Source organism: Pseudorca crassidens, chromosome 6 (assembly GCF_039906515.1).
Source record: "Pseudorca crassidens isolate mPseCra1 chromosome 6, mPseCra1.hap1, whole genome shotgun sequence".
NCBI lineage: Eukaryota > Metazoa > Chordata > Mammalia > Artiodactyla > Delphinidae > Pseudorca > Pseudorca crassidens.
The window spans coordinates 58,068,981-58,082,278 of record NC_090301.1 but is presented as its reverse complement, the minus strand read 5'-3'; the positions used below and the strand labels follow the sequence as shown (position 1 = coordinate 58,082,278).

The window sequence follows — 13,298 nt, the reverse complement described above, 5'->3', positions numbered from 1 at the left end:
GGCTCCTGGCTTAGCTGGACTGAGCATCAGATGTTCAGTTCAGTGTGAAAATCACCCAAAGAACAAAACGGCCAATTTTGACTAGAAACTAAAATGATCATTACAAGTAAAACAGACAGCTACCCATGACTTTAGCCCAGGCATCCAATCACTTACACAAACACATACACACACATACTATACTGATATCCCATGGAGACAGCTGAGGCACTATTACATAATCCAGGATATGGCTAGATTCTTTTTAAAGACCCACGTAGATAGGCAGAATGAAGAGAAAGTGCTAAATTTACAGCGGTTTGGTGGAACTTTGGATTGATGCTTCTCATAATTACTTCTCTTTCAGAAAGAAAAAGGATCATCGTAAAAGAAATAGGGTCTAAGCTAAGGATCTGTCTTTCACAAAAACCAAAAAACAGAATGTCAAAAATATTTTCTAATGGTTCATACTGGACTAATGCTTTGACGTTTCTGAATGATCTATAGAAGGTAAAATTATCAACGTATTTTTGAGAATATATCATGTCTTCTATTTTATTATTATTTTTGGCTGTGTTGGGTCTTCATTGCTGCATGCGGGCTTTCTCTAGTTGTGGCAAGCAGAGGCTACTCTTCGTTGCGGTGTGTGGGCTTCTCATTGTGGTGGCTTCTCTTGTTGCGGAGCACGGGCTCTAGGCACACGGGCTTCAGTAGTTGTGGCTCACGGGCTCTAGAGCGCAGGCTCAGTCGTTGTGGCGCATGGGCTTAGTTGCTCCGCCGCCTATGGGATCTTCCCGGATCAGGGCTCGAACCCGTGTCCCCTGCACTGGCAGGCGGATTCTTAACCACTGTACTACCAGGGAAGTCCTATCATGTCTTTTAAAAGTATCTCCAATTAATAAATCTTATCTGGTGGAGACTGAAGAAGTAGATTTAAGAAAAATCTGGCAGCACGTATGCTGCGTGTTTTGAAAGAGAAGGATCAGTTCCCAGTGTGTGCAAAGCTCCGGACTCTAAGCAAGGGTAACAGAACCTTAAGCATAAACATAAACCGTCAGCATTTATTACATGTCCTGTCAGTTGGTGAGACTGGGCATTTAAACGCTGCTGAGGGAGAGCAAAATCTAGACGTAAAAAATGGGAACTATTCCCCGCTCTTTTTTTTCTCCTAGATAGGGGGGCTCTGTGAATAGATGCCACTTAGCTGCTCCCTGCAACCCAGCAACCTCAGAGAATGGAAAGTTTGTTCTCTAAATTTTCCTCTTTTGGGGGGTAACTTCTGGTGGAGGCACAGACTTGTGCTTTGACTGTGGGGAGAGGACAGGATACGCAGGCCGTGACAATAAGCCCAGCACCCCATTTTTACCTTCGAGGGAAGAGAAAAGGCTGGCAGAACAGCAACAGCGTTTCTCAAGACACGGGACCTGGGAGATTGTCATGGGGAAGCCGGTCATCTCAGATACAAGGAAATGAAGGGGTACCACGCTTTCTGGTAGGGATGGGAACTCATTTTCCTTATGTGCCAGTTGCTAGGCTGGGCCTTTTCACATGATTTTACTTAGTACGTATTTAATGTGTTTATTGGGTGGGTGGATGAATGACGAAGGCAGGCAAGTCCTATCCAGAAAGGCCACAGGAGTCTGTGAATGGTACAGGTGGGACTGGGATTCCGCAGAGCAAGGTGGAAAAACAGGGTGGAGAGGTTTATAACTGAGCCTTGGGGATTAGGGGAGGGGGGCGGGAAGGAGGGAGTCAAACCTCCTAGCAAAGACCGTGTCCATGCAGCTGACACAAGCCCCCAGATGTTTGACCAGGTGACCGAGAATCACGGTGAAGCTTATTAAATGCAACAAGTTCATGTACAGTGAAACTGTACCTAATCCCACAAGCACTCTATACCCTAGAAAAGGGCAAAACAGCGTGAAGCACCTTGGAAAAGTGCAGGGTTGTTCAAGCCATGCTCTGTGCGGGTTGCGGGGACCCCCTCACAGAGCACCACGGAAGGCACGTACACTCGACTTTACCCAGAAAAGCTTCCCTTCTGCTTGAAAAAAATGAGTTCTCTGCTAAAAGACTCAAACAAAGTGAGAACTACTGGTGCAGCACAGAAACTCTTAGATAAGGATCCTGCAGACGTGAATGTGAGTTGCAGCCCCACCACTAACCAGCTGTGCGCCCTCAGACCAGCCATTTCGTCTCCTTGAGCCTCTGTTTCAATATCCGGACAACAAAGACGACACCTATCTTACACGGCCATTTTGAGGATCTAATGTGATAAATTATGTGAAAACACTTCGAAATTATTTCAGAGGTACAGGTTTTAGGGAACATAAAAGGCTTTCTTTCTTTTTTTAAGATAAAGAAATTTCTCAGTAAGTCAACAGGCACTTTCCTTGGAGGCCATTTTCTATCTCCTGTGTTTGTATCGACAAAATCCATGGCTGTCTCGGAGGAAAAGCATTATTTAAAGATAATTAGTGCTCAGCACAGTTTCACTGACACCCCCAGAGTAGACAAGATAAGGGGATCTTACTCTCAAAATCTACCTCTGGGGTTTGGCAAATAAGCTGGTAGAAGAGCTGCTAAACTGACAGAAAATGGGTTAAAACCTTCAAGTTCCATGTTCATGGCTTCAAAGTGAGAACTTAGACCTTTGCTTGTGTTGGGAAGGCTGACGTGGGATCAGAGATTGAGAACTAGAAGGGACTCCCGGGTGATCAACCTCTATTTTACAGACAAGAAAACAGTGAGCACGGATGGGAGGTGACTCATCCAAGTTCACAGTGGCAACTGTGGGACTTGACCTTACATCCAGCACTTTTCCACTGGAAGAAGTCTGACGAATGGCAGACTCCTGAAACCTGATGTCCCATCAATAACGTATCTGTGTAAAGTTAGCTCAACTTCCCCATAATCCACTTGAACAGAATGCTCAGAAGGCATGCCAAGTGGTGGTATTTCTGCTGTGGCCTGGGGGTAGGGAGAACCACTTTCTGGTTCGCCCAGGACAGTCCACATTTATGCCTGTTGTCCCAGCATAATTATTAATTGTGCTCCCTCGCCTCTCATAAGTATCTGGATTTGGATGGAGAATTACAAAGCACTCTTTGTGCTTTTCTGGGAGAAAGAAAGGGACTCAGGGTAGAACTGCTCCCTGAGAGCTTGGTGTGGTGGTTTGGAACCGAGAGAGATGTGATAGTTGTCTTCAAATACTGACAGGTCTGTCTAATGTTAATAAAATTAGACCATTCTGTGGCTACAAGGATTAGAGAATGGACCACAACGTGGAAACCACAGGAATGGAATTCTTCAGTATGAAGAATTGTACTCTAGGGCTTCCCTGGTGGCGCAGTGGTTGAGAGTCCGCCTGCCGATGCAGGGGACACGGGTTCATGTCCCGGTCTGGGAAGATCCCACATGCCGCGGAGCGGCTGGGCCCGTGAGCCATGGCCGCTGGGCCTACGCGTCCAGAGCCTGTGCTCCGCAACGGGAGAGGCCACAACGGTGAGAGGTCCCCGTACCGCAAAAAATAATAAATTTTAAAAAATGAATAAGAATTGTACTCTAAAGGGTCTCCAGAGCCAACCTGCCTGGGTTCAAATCCTGGTTCTGCCATTTACTAGCTCTGTGACCTTAAGCAGGGTGTGCTTTAGTTTCTCCATCGGTAAAATAAGAATTCCATAGGGAGTGCTCCGTAATCGCTTGCTCCTATTACTGTTCCTGACTGTTACTTGGCAGGTGGTGGAGGTGCCCAGAGTGGGGTTTTCACAGGTGGACGAGGAAAGGGCTCTTGGGCTCCTCCTGGAGAGGACAGTCAGCACTGGCTTGACTGAGGTTGGAGATGCCACCCTAACTCGGTGAACTCAACGGGTCTGCTGACGGCTTGAGGCTGAGTGTGTCAGCAGGGGGCATCTGGGGTCCCCCGTGAGGGCAGCACTCTGGGCTCAGCACTCTGGAAAAGGACCTCGTTCAGGACTGTCAGGCGGCTGGGAAGGAACAGCCATCCCCACTGCATGTGGCAGTGGAATGTGATTTAGAACATGGGGCTATCAGACCATCTGCTTTGAATCCTGGCTCAACCACATGCTTGCTGGGGACTCTGGAAAAGTTACTTAACCTCTCTGTGCCTCAGTTTCCTCCACTGTAGAATGGGCATGACAACAGTGCCAGTCTCAGAGGAGTGAGTGTGATACAAGTATAGCCCATCACAGAGGAGTCTGTCCAAGGTCTCACAGCCCAGTAAGCACCTCGCTCTCTTCTCTGCCCAGCGCTCAGTCCAGCTCGGGGAAGACTGACTCACCCACCCTCTGAATCCCCAGGCACGGTTGGTCAGTTGGTGCTGGGGCTGCAGAAGTGATGGGCCTGAACACGGGCAGCGGGCATGGGAGGGCCAGAGCCGGGCCAGGGCGCGGTGGGCAGAGCTGAGGGCACCCTAACCAACAAGCAGGGGTGAGTCAGGGTGTGAGGCCACGAGCTCAGAGCTGGGTGGAGATGGGATGGAGGCAAGAGTGATTTTCTTGAAACACAGCAGGCGGCATCACTCCATGGGCTAAAACCCTATTAGATTACAGTATGGTCCTTGCAGAGTACCTGGCCAGGCCTGCACCTCTGACTTCGTCCCCACCCCTCTCCTCACAGCCCTCCTTCTTTCCCTGGGACCTGTCCAGCTTGTTCTCACCTCAGGGCCTTTGCATTTGCCATTCCCTCTGCCTGATGCACACTTCTCCCCAGATCTTCACGTCTGGCTCCTCGTCATTCATATCTCAACTCTCATAAACTTCCCTTAACAGCTGTACCTCAAGTAGCATCCCTACCATTCCATCCCATCATCCTGTAAGCCTTGTTTCATAGCCCTTATCACTACTAATCTACCTAAGTAATTAACTAAGCGTTAATTATTGAAGCATTCATTAATTTGTCTGAGTTACTTGTTTGCTGTTTCTCCCTCCTAGAACATACATTCCACAGAGATAGGGAGCCTGCCTTCTGCAAGCTTCAACAGTGAGCACTGAGCAAATGTTTGCTGAGTGAAGAGATGAAGCAAAAACAGGCTGCAGGGCTTCCCTGGTGGCGCAGTGGTTGAGAGTCTGCCTGCCAATGCAGGGGACACAGGTTCGTGCCCCAGTCCGGGAAGATCCCACACTGGGCCCGTGAGCCATGGCCGCTGAGCCTGCGCGTCTGGAGCCTGTGCTCCGCTACGGGAGAGGCCACAACAGTGAGAGGCCCGCGTACCGCAAAAAAAAAAAAAAACAGGCTGCAGAGTAGTAAGGAGGTTTGTGGGTGACTGACCTGGAGAGGTGGGTTCAACTATATTGCTCAGTGGGAGCCTGGGGTCTGGGTGGGTGTGTCTGTGGCTGTGTTAGAGACAAGAGGTTGCCTGGGAAGGGGAAGGAATCCCTGGAGGGAACGGACAGATGAACTGAATGGTCTTCACCTTCTCAGCAGAGCAGGGAGTGGCATCACTCTGGCTGGCACAGGTACCTAACCTGGCCCCGAGTTAATACTGCACATGTGTGTGGCAGGAACAGGCCTGCACTCAGTAACTCTTCTCCTGGAGTGTGGTTTCAGGCCCTCAGCACCTAGCAGACAAGAGGCAGGTCGGTTGACGTTTTCTGAATAGGGCTGAGGAGAATCGAGCACAGAGTCCTGCAGAGACGGGGCTTCAAATAAACATTCCTGATTATGGTTCTACAGAGCAGCAAAGTTTAGCTGCTTTAAAACAAGCAAGAATCCCATGGGGGAAAATCTATGTGTGGAATCACTACCCTATTCACAGCCAAGCAGAGCTAATCTGAGCGTCCTGAAACAGGGCAGCCAGGCATGTGAGGTTCCCGCAAGTGTTTCTATCTTCACGTCATGTTTGATTTCTGGCCCTCCAGAGCAGCAATCCCAGATGAAGCAAACCAGAGCCGTAAACATGCTCTCTGAAGGGAAAAAGACGGCTGCTTTGACCAGAAGGCTCTAAGCTGGAGACCCAGCAAGAACAACAAAAAAGAATGTGGTTCCCGCTAAGAGCCTTTTGGCATCCATCAGCCTACTGTCTTGATTTTGAGAGTTTTTTCCAGAAAGTTATCTGGAGGTGGTACCCTGGATTGTTATGAGAACATCCATGCAACGGTTTTAACAAGCGTTGGTAAACGTTTACAGAGCTCTACTTACTCGAATTTCATACCTAGGAAGAATATCACTGCTTTACAGATTAAATTTTAACGTTGGTGGGGGATTAGGCAGTAGAGAAGTTAGAGACAAAACGAAAGGGGAACAAAAGGCACTTCTCTATAAACATGTCCTTTTCAGTAATCTTCTTTCCCAGGAATTAAGGTCAAGGGTGAGAGAGAGGAGGAGGAAATAAGGGTCTTAGGAACACCTATGGGGACCGGGACCACAGATGAGACTTTTTGAATAAGGTCGTGTCCTAGAAAAAGTCACTCTCCTGACCTAAGTTCAGGAGCAAATGCCCCATGTCCCTGGTTTACAGGTGAAAGAGCTACCATTCAACCACTACCAAAACCCCTGAAGAGTTCAGAAGAGCAAGGTAAGTAAAGGGTTGGGCAGAAAAGGAACTAATCAAACATTTTCCCCTTCAAAGCACTTGGCTAATGTTTGCCAATTCAACTTCACGGAGAACCTTGAAAGCAGCCCTTAATAGTCCTTATTAACAGACCGGAGAGAAAGATGACCATAAATGTGGGAACAAAACTCTGGAATTTGCACTCCTCCCCAGCCTCCGGCCATAAGCTTCCAGAGGGGAAAGGCAGAGGCCTTCGGCTTCAGGGGAGAAGCAGTGAGCTCAACCCTCATTTAGTTTTGATTTTATCTGTGGAATGCCCCAAACCCACTGGCACACCCCTGAGATAGCACGGATAGGCAAATTGCATGGGGGATTCCAGATGTGAAAGTGTACGTAGGTAAGAGAACGCACACAAGGTTTTTTTCTCTTTTTCCACTTTCCACTGCCGAGCTCCTCTGTTTTGGTTGAGCTCAGCGGCACAAGTGCCTTGGATAATCTAGAAATTGCTTCCATATGTGGGCACAGGAAAGAATGTACTCATTGGCTGCCTGAGAAGGAAGCTCTGGCAGCCTCTCTCCTGCCAGAAAACGTGTCTCGGGCTGCAGAGAGCCACAGGGTGTTTGAGCTGAGGGAGATCTGGGGAAGCATCTCCAAATCCCCACTCCCCCTCAATTTACCCATGAGGACCCTTGAGGCCCAATGTCACACAGACAGGGACAGAGCTGGAACTAGAAGCTGGGGCGCCGGGGCTGCCTTTCTTATTTTTAATGCTCTTTTGCATTTAGATTTGGTTTTATCCAAGAACGTTTTTTATCGTAAATAGGTGTAAATAACTAGGCAAATTATTAAACACAGACGGAGTTTGCTAAGTGCACCTGCCATCCTGTGAAGCCCCTCACGCATCCAAGGTCCCAAGGCCGTATTCAAGCTCCAGGGCCGAAGGGCTACCTATTCTTTGTGACTGGTTCCTAGTTCCCGGTCATCCCTAACTATTCTCTCTGGAGTCGGGTCATGTAAAACTTGAACGAATGTCTAAAATGGACAGCAGTCACCCCGAGGTTAAATTTGTCTACTTTTACGGGTGTCTCCTTAGTCCAAGCTCAAGTGAGGTGACCTCATTTGGACGGAAACCACCCTTATTCAAGTATTCTTCTCAGGTCACATGTCTTTCCCTCTCCTCTCCTCACACCCCTGCTTCCCTGCCTACTCCCCACTCCCCCACTCTTCGCCCCACAATTGCTTGAAAGAAGGACCTGTAGCTAATTCAGTGTAGCAGCAGGATGGCAGGCTGGGGTCTGGACCAACAGGCCCAGCTAGATACTGAAGGCTGGCCCCAGGGGCTGGACCCTTACAGGAAGCTCAGCTCAGAGGGCGCCAGGGAACTCCTCCCACCGTGCAGGGGCACCCACACCAGGGTCTCCACGGCTCCTGACCACTTCAGAGCCTTAATGCCTGGTTAGTGCTGGGTTGGTCCAGAACTTGAAACAAAGACTCCATTTAGGACCCGACAGAGAGTGGTCTGCAAGCACCTTCCTCTCTCCAGAAACCTACCACCCAGAGCCTTGGGTGATTCAGGCCTGAATCACATCCTCTCGAACTGCTTGACCCGAGTGGGCAGACGCAGCCGTTTCAGATGCGCAGGGGTGGAAAGTCAGAAGGCACTCCTGCCTGTGTTCCCCGCTTGGCCAGGGGCAACACGCGCCTCACCGCTCTGACTTCTCACCTCCAAGCAAAGAGCCAGAGCAACTTGTCCCAAGACCCACCAATGAGTCGCCCACACCTACAAGTCAGGGCAGACCAACCTCAACCTTTTAAAGGCGTGCTATGCGGAGGACCTGAAGCCTGGGTGGGGTTTAGCAGTTCTGCTCTTTAACCTCAACTTCTTGGGGTCTTTTTAAACTGTCCTGTCCCTTCTTATGCTCCATGATGAATCAAGTGTGTTAAAGTGCCCTTCAAAAATGTTTTCTTAATATTACCATAGATAATTAGGAGTATTACTAGTCTCATTGCAAGTATTAATTCGATAACATGGTCTTTCAATAAATATTTATTGAATACTTATTATATGTGAGACACAGAACTAGGGATGTAACACTGAATATACCCTTCCCTGTAACACGGCTCCTCCATTTAGGGAACTAGGAACGAAGGGGCTTCAGCTGCCCTGCATCATCCTGTTTATGCTTCCATTTCACTATAGACCATGTTGGATGGTGATGAGCGTACACTTATTCAACTGTGAGCGCCCTCACAGAACAAGCAGGGTCTGTCTTATTTGCGCCAGGACAAGGCAGCAGGGACACTCAGTGTTCTCTGTATGAGCAGAATGAAAACTCAGCTTCGTCTCCTCCTTTCCTTGGTCCTCCATCTCCATCACCATCTCACCAACTTCCAGCGATTGGAAGCGCGAGGAAAACCTCTTCAAAGACTACAAGGCCTGTTACTGGATCTCCTTCTGCAGAGATCTGCCACAGCTACAACGAGAATTGGTTTCTACACGCCTGATACATTTCTGTTTAAATCAGTATTTTTCAAACTGCAAATTGCTGCCTATTCTCTGGCTGTCAAATCCATTTAATGGGTTGCAACCAGCTGTTGCTTCTTTTTAAAAAAAAAATAAAAATAAAAATGTACTGCACGTGGGAAGGATGGGAATTGTTTTATAAAGCTTTGTTTCTATTATCAATCCATCTATCTATACTGGATCTCAAAGAAGAATACATTTCTTACTGTGGGTCATGGTCAAAAAAGGTTTTGAAACGCTAGTTTAGATAATGCTTCTTTACATGGAGTACTCACTGTTCACAGAGAGATTTCTTTTCAAATATCGCCCAGATGCCATCTGGCATCTGACATTGTGATCTGTCGCATCTGTCATTCAAGGAATAAGGCACTCTAAGCATGCTTCTTTTTGCTGTTTTTTTAAAATTTAAACCACGTGTAGTCTCTTAAATTCCCAGACCCCAGAATCTTCACAGTACAAGGTTCCTGCCTGTGGCCTCTGTACTAGGACCGAGTTTATTCGTGCAGCTCTCGTGCCTTGGGCCCTTCTGAGGTACCTCATGGGGGGAAAAAGGAGGAACTCCCTGGGCTGACTTACTGAACAGGGTCAGTTAAAGCACATGCTACCCTCTAGTTCCTCCTGGCAAGCAGGCCACTGCTGGTTTCATGAGAGTTCATCAGTTTACACTGGAGCTGGGATGGTAAGATCAGGAGAAGGTGGGTCCCACCTGCACCCACCAGGGCTGGCCCACAGCAGTCCCCTCCGTACCCCGCGACCACACAGAGGGAGGGCCGGAAGCCACTTTCCCACTCTGCACACCATCCAGGCTTGAGGAGGGGGAGACGCAGCAACGAGGCAGCAGCCCGCATGTGCCAGGGAGGCAGGACGGGGGTGGCTGCTGCTCGCACAGCACAGCTCACCAAAACTGTCGTTCTGGGCTCCCCTGGTGGCGCAGTGGTTGAGAGTCCGCCTGCCGATGCAGGGGACGCGGGTTCGTGCCCCAGTCCGGGAAGATTCCACATGCCGCGGAACGGCTGGGCCCGTGAGCCATGGCCGCTGAGCCTGCGCGTCCGGAGCCTGTTCTCCGCAACGGGAGAGGCCACAACAGTGAGAGGCCCGCGTACCACAAAACAAACAAACAAACAAACAAAAAACTGTCGTTCTAACCAAGCCAAGGCACGGAGACCACAGAACTGGACAGCACAACCTTCTAAATTTGAATCCTAGCTCTGCCTCTGGTTTCCTCCTTAATTCTATAACAGAAGGGCTCCAGGTCACATCAGAAGAACACAAAGATCCTGTTACCCTCTGACCAAGAGCGGTGACCTGTGGATTTGAGGCTGGAAAGGCCCCTTGGGGCTCAGAGCAGCACACCTCCCTGAAAAGCTTCCCACATCGGACGGGCTTGAGAATGGAGCGGGTTTTGTTTCACCTCCTGCTCTCTGGAGAGCTCTTCTATTCTGTCCTTCCCTGGGCTTGATGAGATGGCCAGATAAGCGGCCAGCGGGGCCTGAAGGAGTAAAGCAGCCCTGCCCCTTGGGGAGGGGACCTTTAGGGACTGCTCGTCCCGGTCTCTGCAGGCACTGTGGAGAATGCCCCTCGATTCCCCCCGGACGCTTCTGCTGAGGGTGGGATCACACTGACCAGGGCTGAAATCAGCCCTGACAATTTTACCTTACAGCCCACTTTGGGCTTATCTGGAGGCAGTACAGCCCAGAGGTGGGGAAAACAGCTCTGGATGCCCCTCCAGGCCTGGGTTTCTGTCTTTATGTGACCTCCTCTCCATTCTTGCCTGTGGGGATCCCTGGGTCATTGCTCTGCAGGTACGAAGGTGACCTGTAGTTGTCCCTGTCCGCAGAAATGGCTGTCGAGCCCTGTGGTCCTGGCTGCAGACAGGGGCAGGGCTGCCCAGAGCCCCCTGGGCAGGCCTCCGCAGGCTGCCTGAGCCTCTTCCAGGAAGGGCTCGATGTTCTCCATCCCAGCAGTGGAGCAAGAAAGAGCCCTGTAGTGGGCAGGCCTCTCGGGCCCCAAGGCCAATATGGCCAGAGCTTGGCTAAGGCCTGGCTGCCTGACAGCAGCAGGGTTTTGAGAAACATTTTTCTCTATGGATAGGAAGTGACCATTTCCTCTTCTCCCTCACGTCCCTCACTGAACTCTGCTATAAGCCGAGTCAGTTTGATTCCCTAACCTCCAAAACAGACTTGAGCAGAGGGTACCAGGGACCTTCTAGAAGGCAGAGGCTCAGTACTGCAAACTCCCTGGGAGCAGCTGCCACTGGAACCCTGCCTTGCCTTTTCCTCACCTGGGCTTACTGCGTCCTGTACCTGAAGGAGGTGTCCAGCTGCATCCCTCACATCTTTAAGTCAGGGTTAACCTTGGCCCTGCCCAGCAAAGAAATAGACCATTCTTTGTTTCATCTGTAATTTAGTAAGAAAATCACTTACAGAATATTTTATACAGTCTCAGGCAGAGGAAAGAGAACTGGACTGGAACTCAGCAGGCCTGTTACCAACTAGCCATTGGCCTTGGGCAAGTCGCATAACTTCTCTGGGGTTCTCCTTCTACTGAGAGGTTAGGCAAAATGGTCTTCCTCTTCGCTTGGCTTCCCATGTCCAACATTCTGGGATTTTATGAAAGATTCTACATTTTATAGTTGAATATTATACTCCTTCCCCACAGGTTGAATGTCATTCATTTATTCTTTTTTTTTAATTTTAATTAATTTTTTTTTTTTTTTGGCTGTGTTGGGTCTTTGTTGCTGCGCACGGGCTTTCTCTAGTTGTGGCGAGCGGGGGCTACTCTTCGTTGTGGTGCACGGGCTTCTCACTGCGGTGGTTTCCCTTGTTGTGGAGCATGGGCTCTAGGCATGCGGGCTTCAGTAGTTGCAGCACTTGGGCTCAGTAGTTGTAGCACTTGGGTTCAGTAGTTGTGATGCACGGGCTTAGTTGCTCCATGGCATGTGGGATCTTCCTGGACCAGGGATTGAACCCGTGTCCCTTGCACTGGCAGGCAGATTCTTAACCACTGTGCCTCTAGGGGAGCCCCTGTTCATTTATTCTTGAGAACATCATGTGTCACTAGTCAATGATACTAGGCAGCATTTGTGACACTCTAGGAAGATTTTCTTCCTCATTAGAGACTGCTGAAGTCTTAGGGGTCATTTAGAATGTATGGCTGTGACGGGTGTCAGGTGTTAAAGTGGGTGATTCAGAGTAAAGCTAATGTGGTACTCCAAACACCATGAAAAGAGCAGGCCCTTCTGCTGACAGGTCAGCTGTTGGTCTTTATTTTTTCTGGCTGTCCTTTTTGCAATGCATTGGTGACACTAACCCAGAAGTATGCAGAGAAACAGGAAGTCCAGGTTACTTCCCCAGAACAACGGATCAATGGTCAACCATCTACATGAAGAAAGCTGGGGCCACCTAGGTCCTTTACAACTGAATGTCCCTTACTGAAGGGGCAGGTGGGCACTGTGGTTCAGAGCAGGCTCTGAAGCCACACGGACTCGACTGAATCTCACCTCTGCCAAGTTAGCCACGTGAACTTGGACAAGCTGACCATCCTCAAATTCCTCATCTGTAAAATGAAGATAAGAGTGTCTGCCTCATAGGGTTGTTATATGGATTCAGTGAGTTAATTCAGAGCACTTAGAACATTACCTGGCACATACTAAGCAATATCTATGTTATTAGATGCTGTTATTATTACTCCTTGTCCAAACATCATTACTAGAAATCTGAAGAGGAATAATTCATTCCTGACTCCTGTCTGTAAGCGAGAGCAGGCAGGCACCCTCTTGCTTCTGTTTCCTAATGACTTCTTAGTAAGGGCGGTCACCGCTTAGTGCAGCTCACCACTTTTCCCTGCACTTGCAGGGCCCCCACCCAGCAACATCCTTAGGTCAGGAAGCTTCTTACCCTGCAGAGGACGCTTAGGATCCGAGTCCCTTCACTCCCACTGCTGAGGCGTCTCCCCGTAGCTCAGCACCACCAGATCCTTTCCCTGTTGTCACTGCTGACCTCTGTACTCTCTCCACCACCAGGAACATCCTCCCTTTTCCTTCCTCCCTCTGTGTTGCTGGGGCCAGAGCTGAAGGGGACAAAGGGGAAGTTTCTACTAGGCCTCCATCCTTCCATGGGCATCTGGGTTGGAACTCAGAAAACATCTTCTCCTAGTCACAACCTTATCTACAAATGGTGGTTGGGCTCCCTCGGGCACCAGTCCTAAGGTTCAGCTTCCGGGGTGGCCAAGTTTGTCTAACCTCTCTGTAAAGCAAAGAGTCCACAGGGGTACCATTTACAAGTG

The 13,298-nt window shown here is 49.4% G+C and overlaps 1 protein-coding gene across 4 annotated transcripts in view; it reads right to left on the bottom strand.

Moving 5' to 3' along the window:
* WIPF1 (WAS/WASL interacting protein family member 1) overlaps positions 1–13,298 on the bottom strand; it is a 114,411-nt gene that overhangs the window by 87,796 nt on the left and 13,317 nt on the right. Inside the window, exon 2 of one of the 4 annotated variants that reach the window (XM_067741489.1) lies at positions 12,911–13,082. The exons of the other annotated variants lie outside the window; for them this stretch is intronic. The gene's annotated coding sequence lies outside the window, so the exon portion shown is untranslated. The remainder of the gene's footprint in view (positions 1–12,910; positions 13,083–13,298) is intronic. 4 annotated transcript variants of the gene reach the window in all.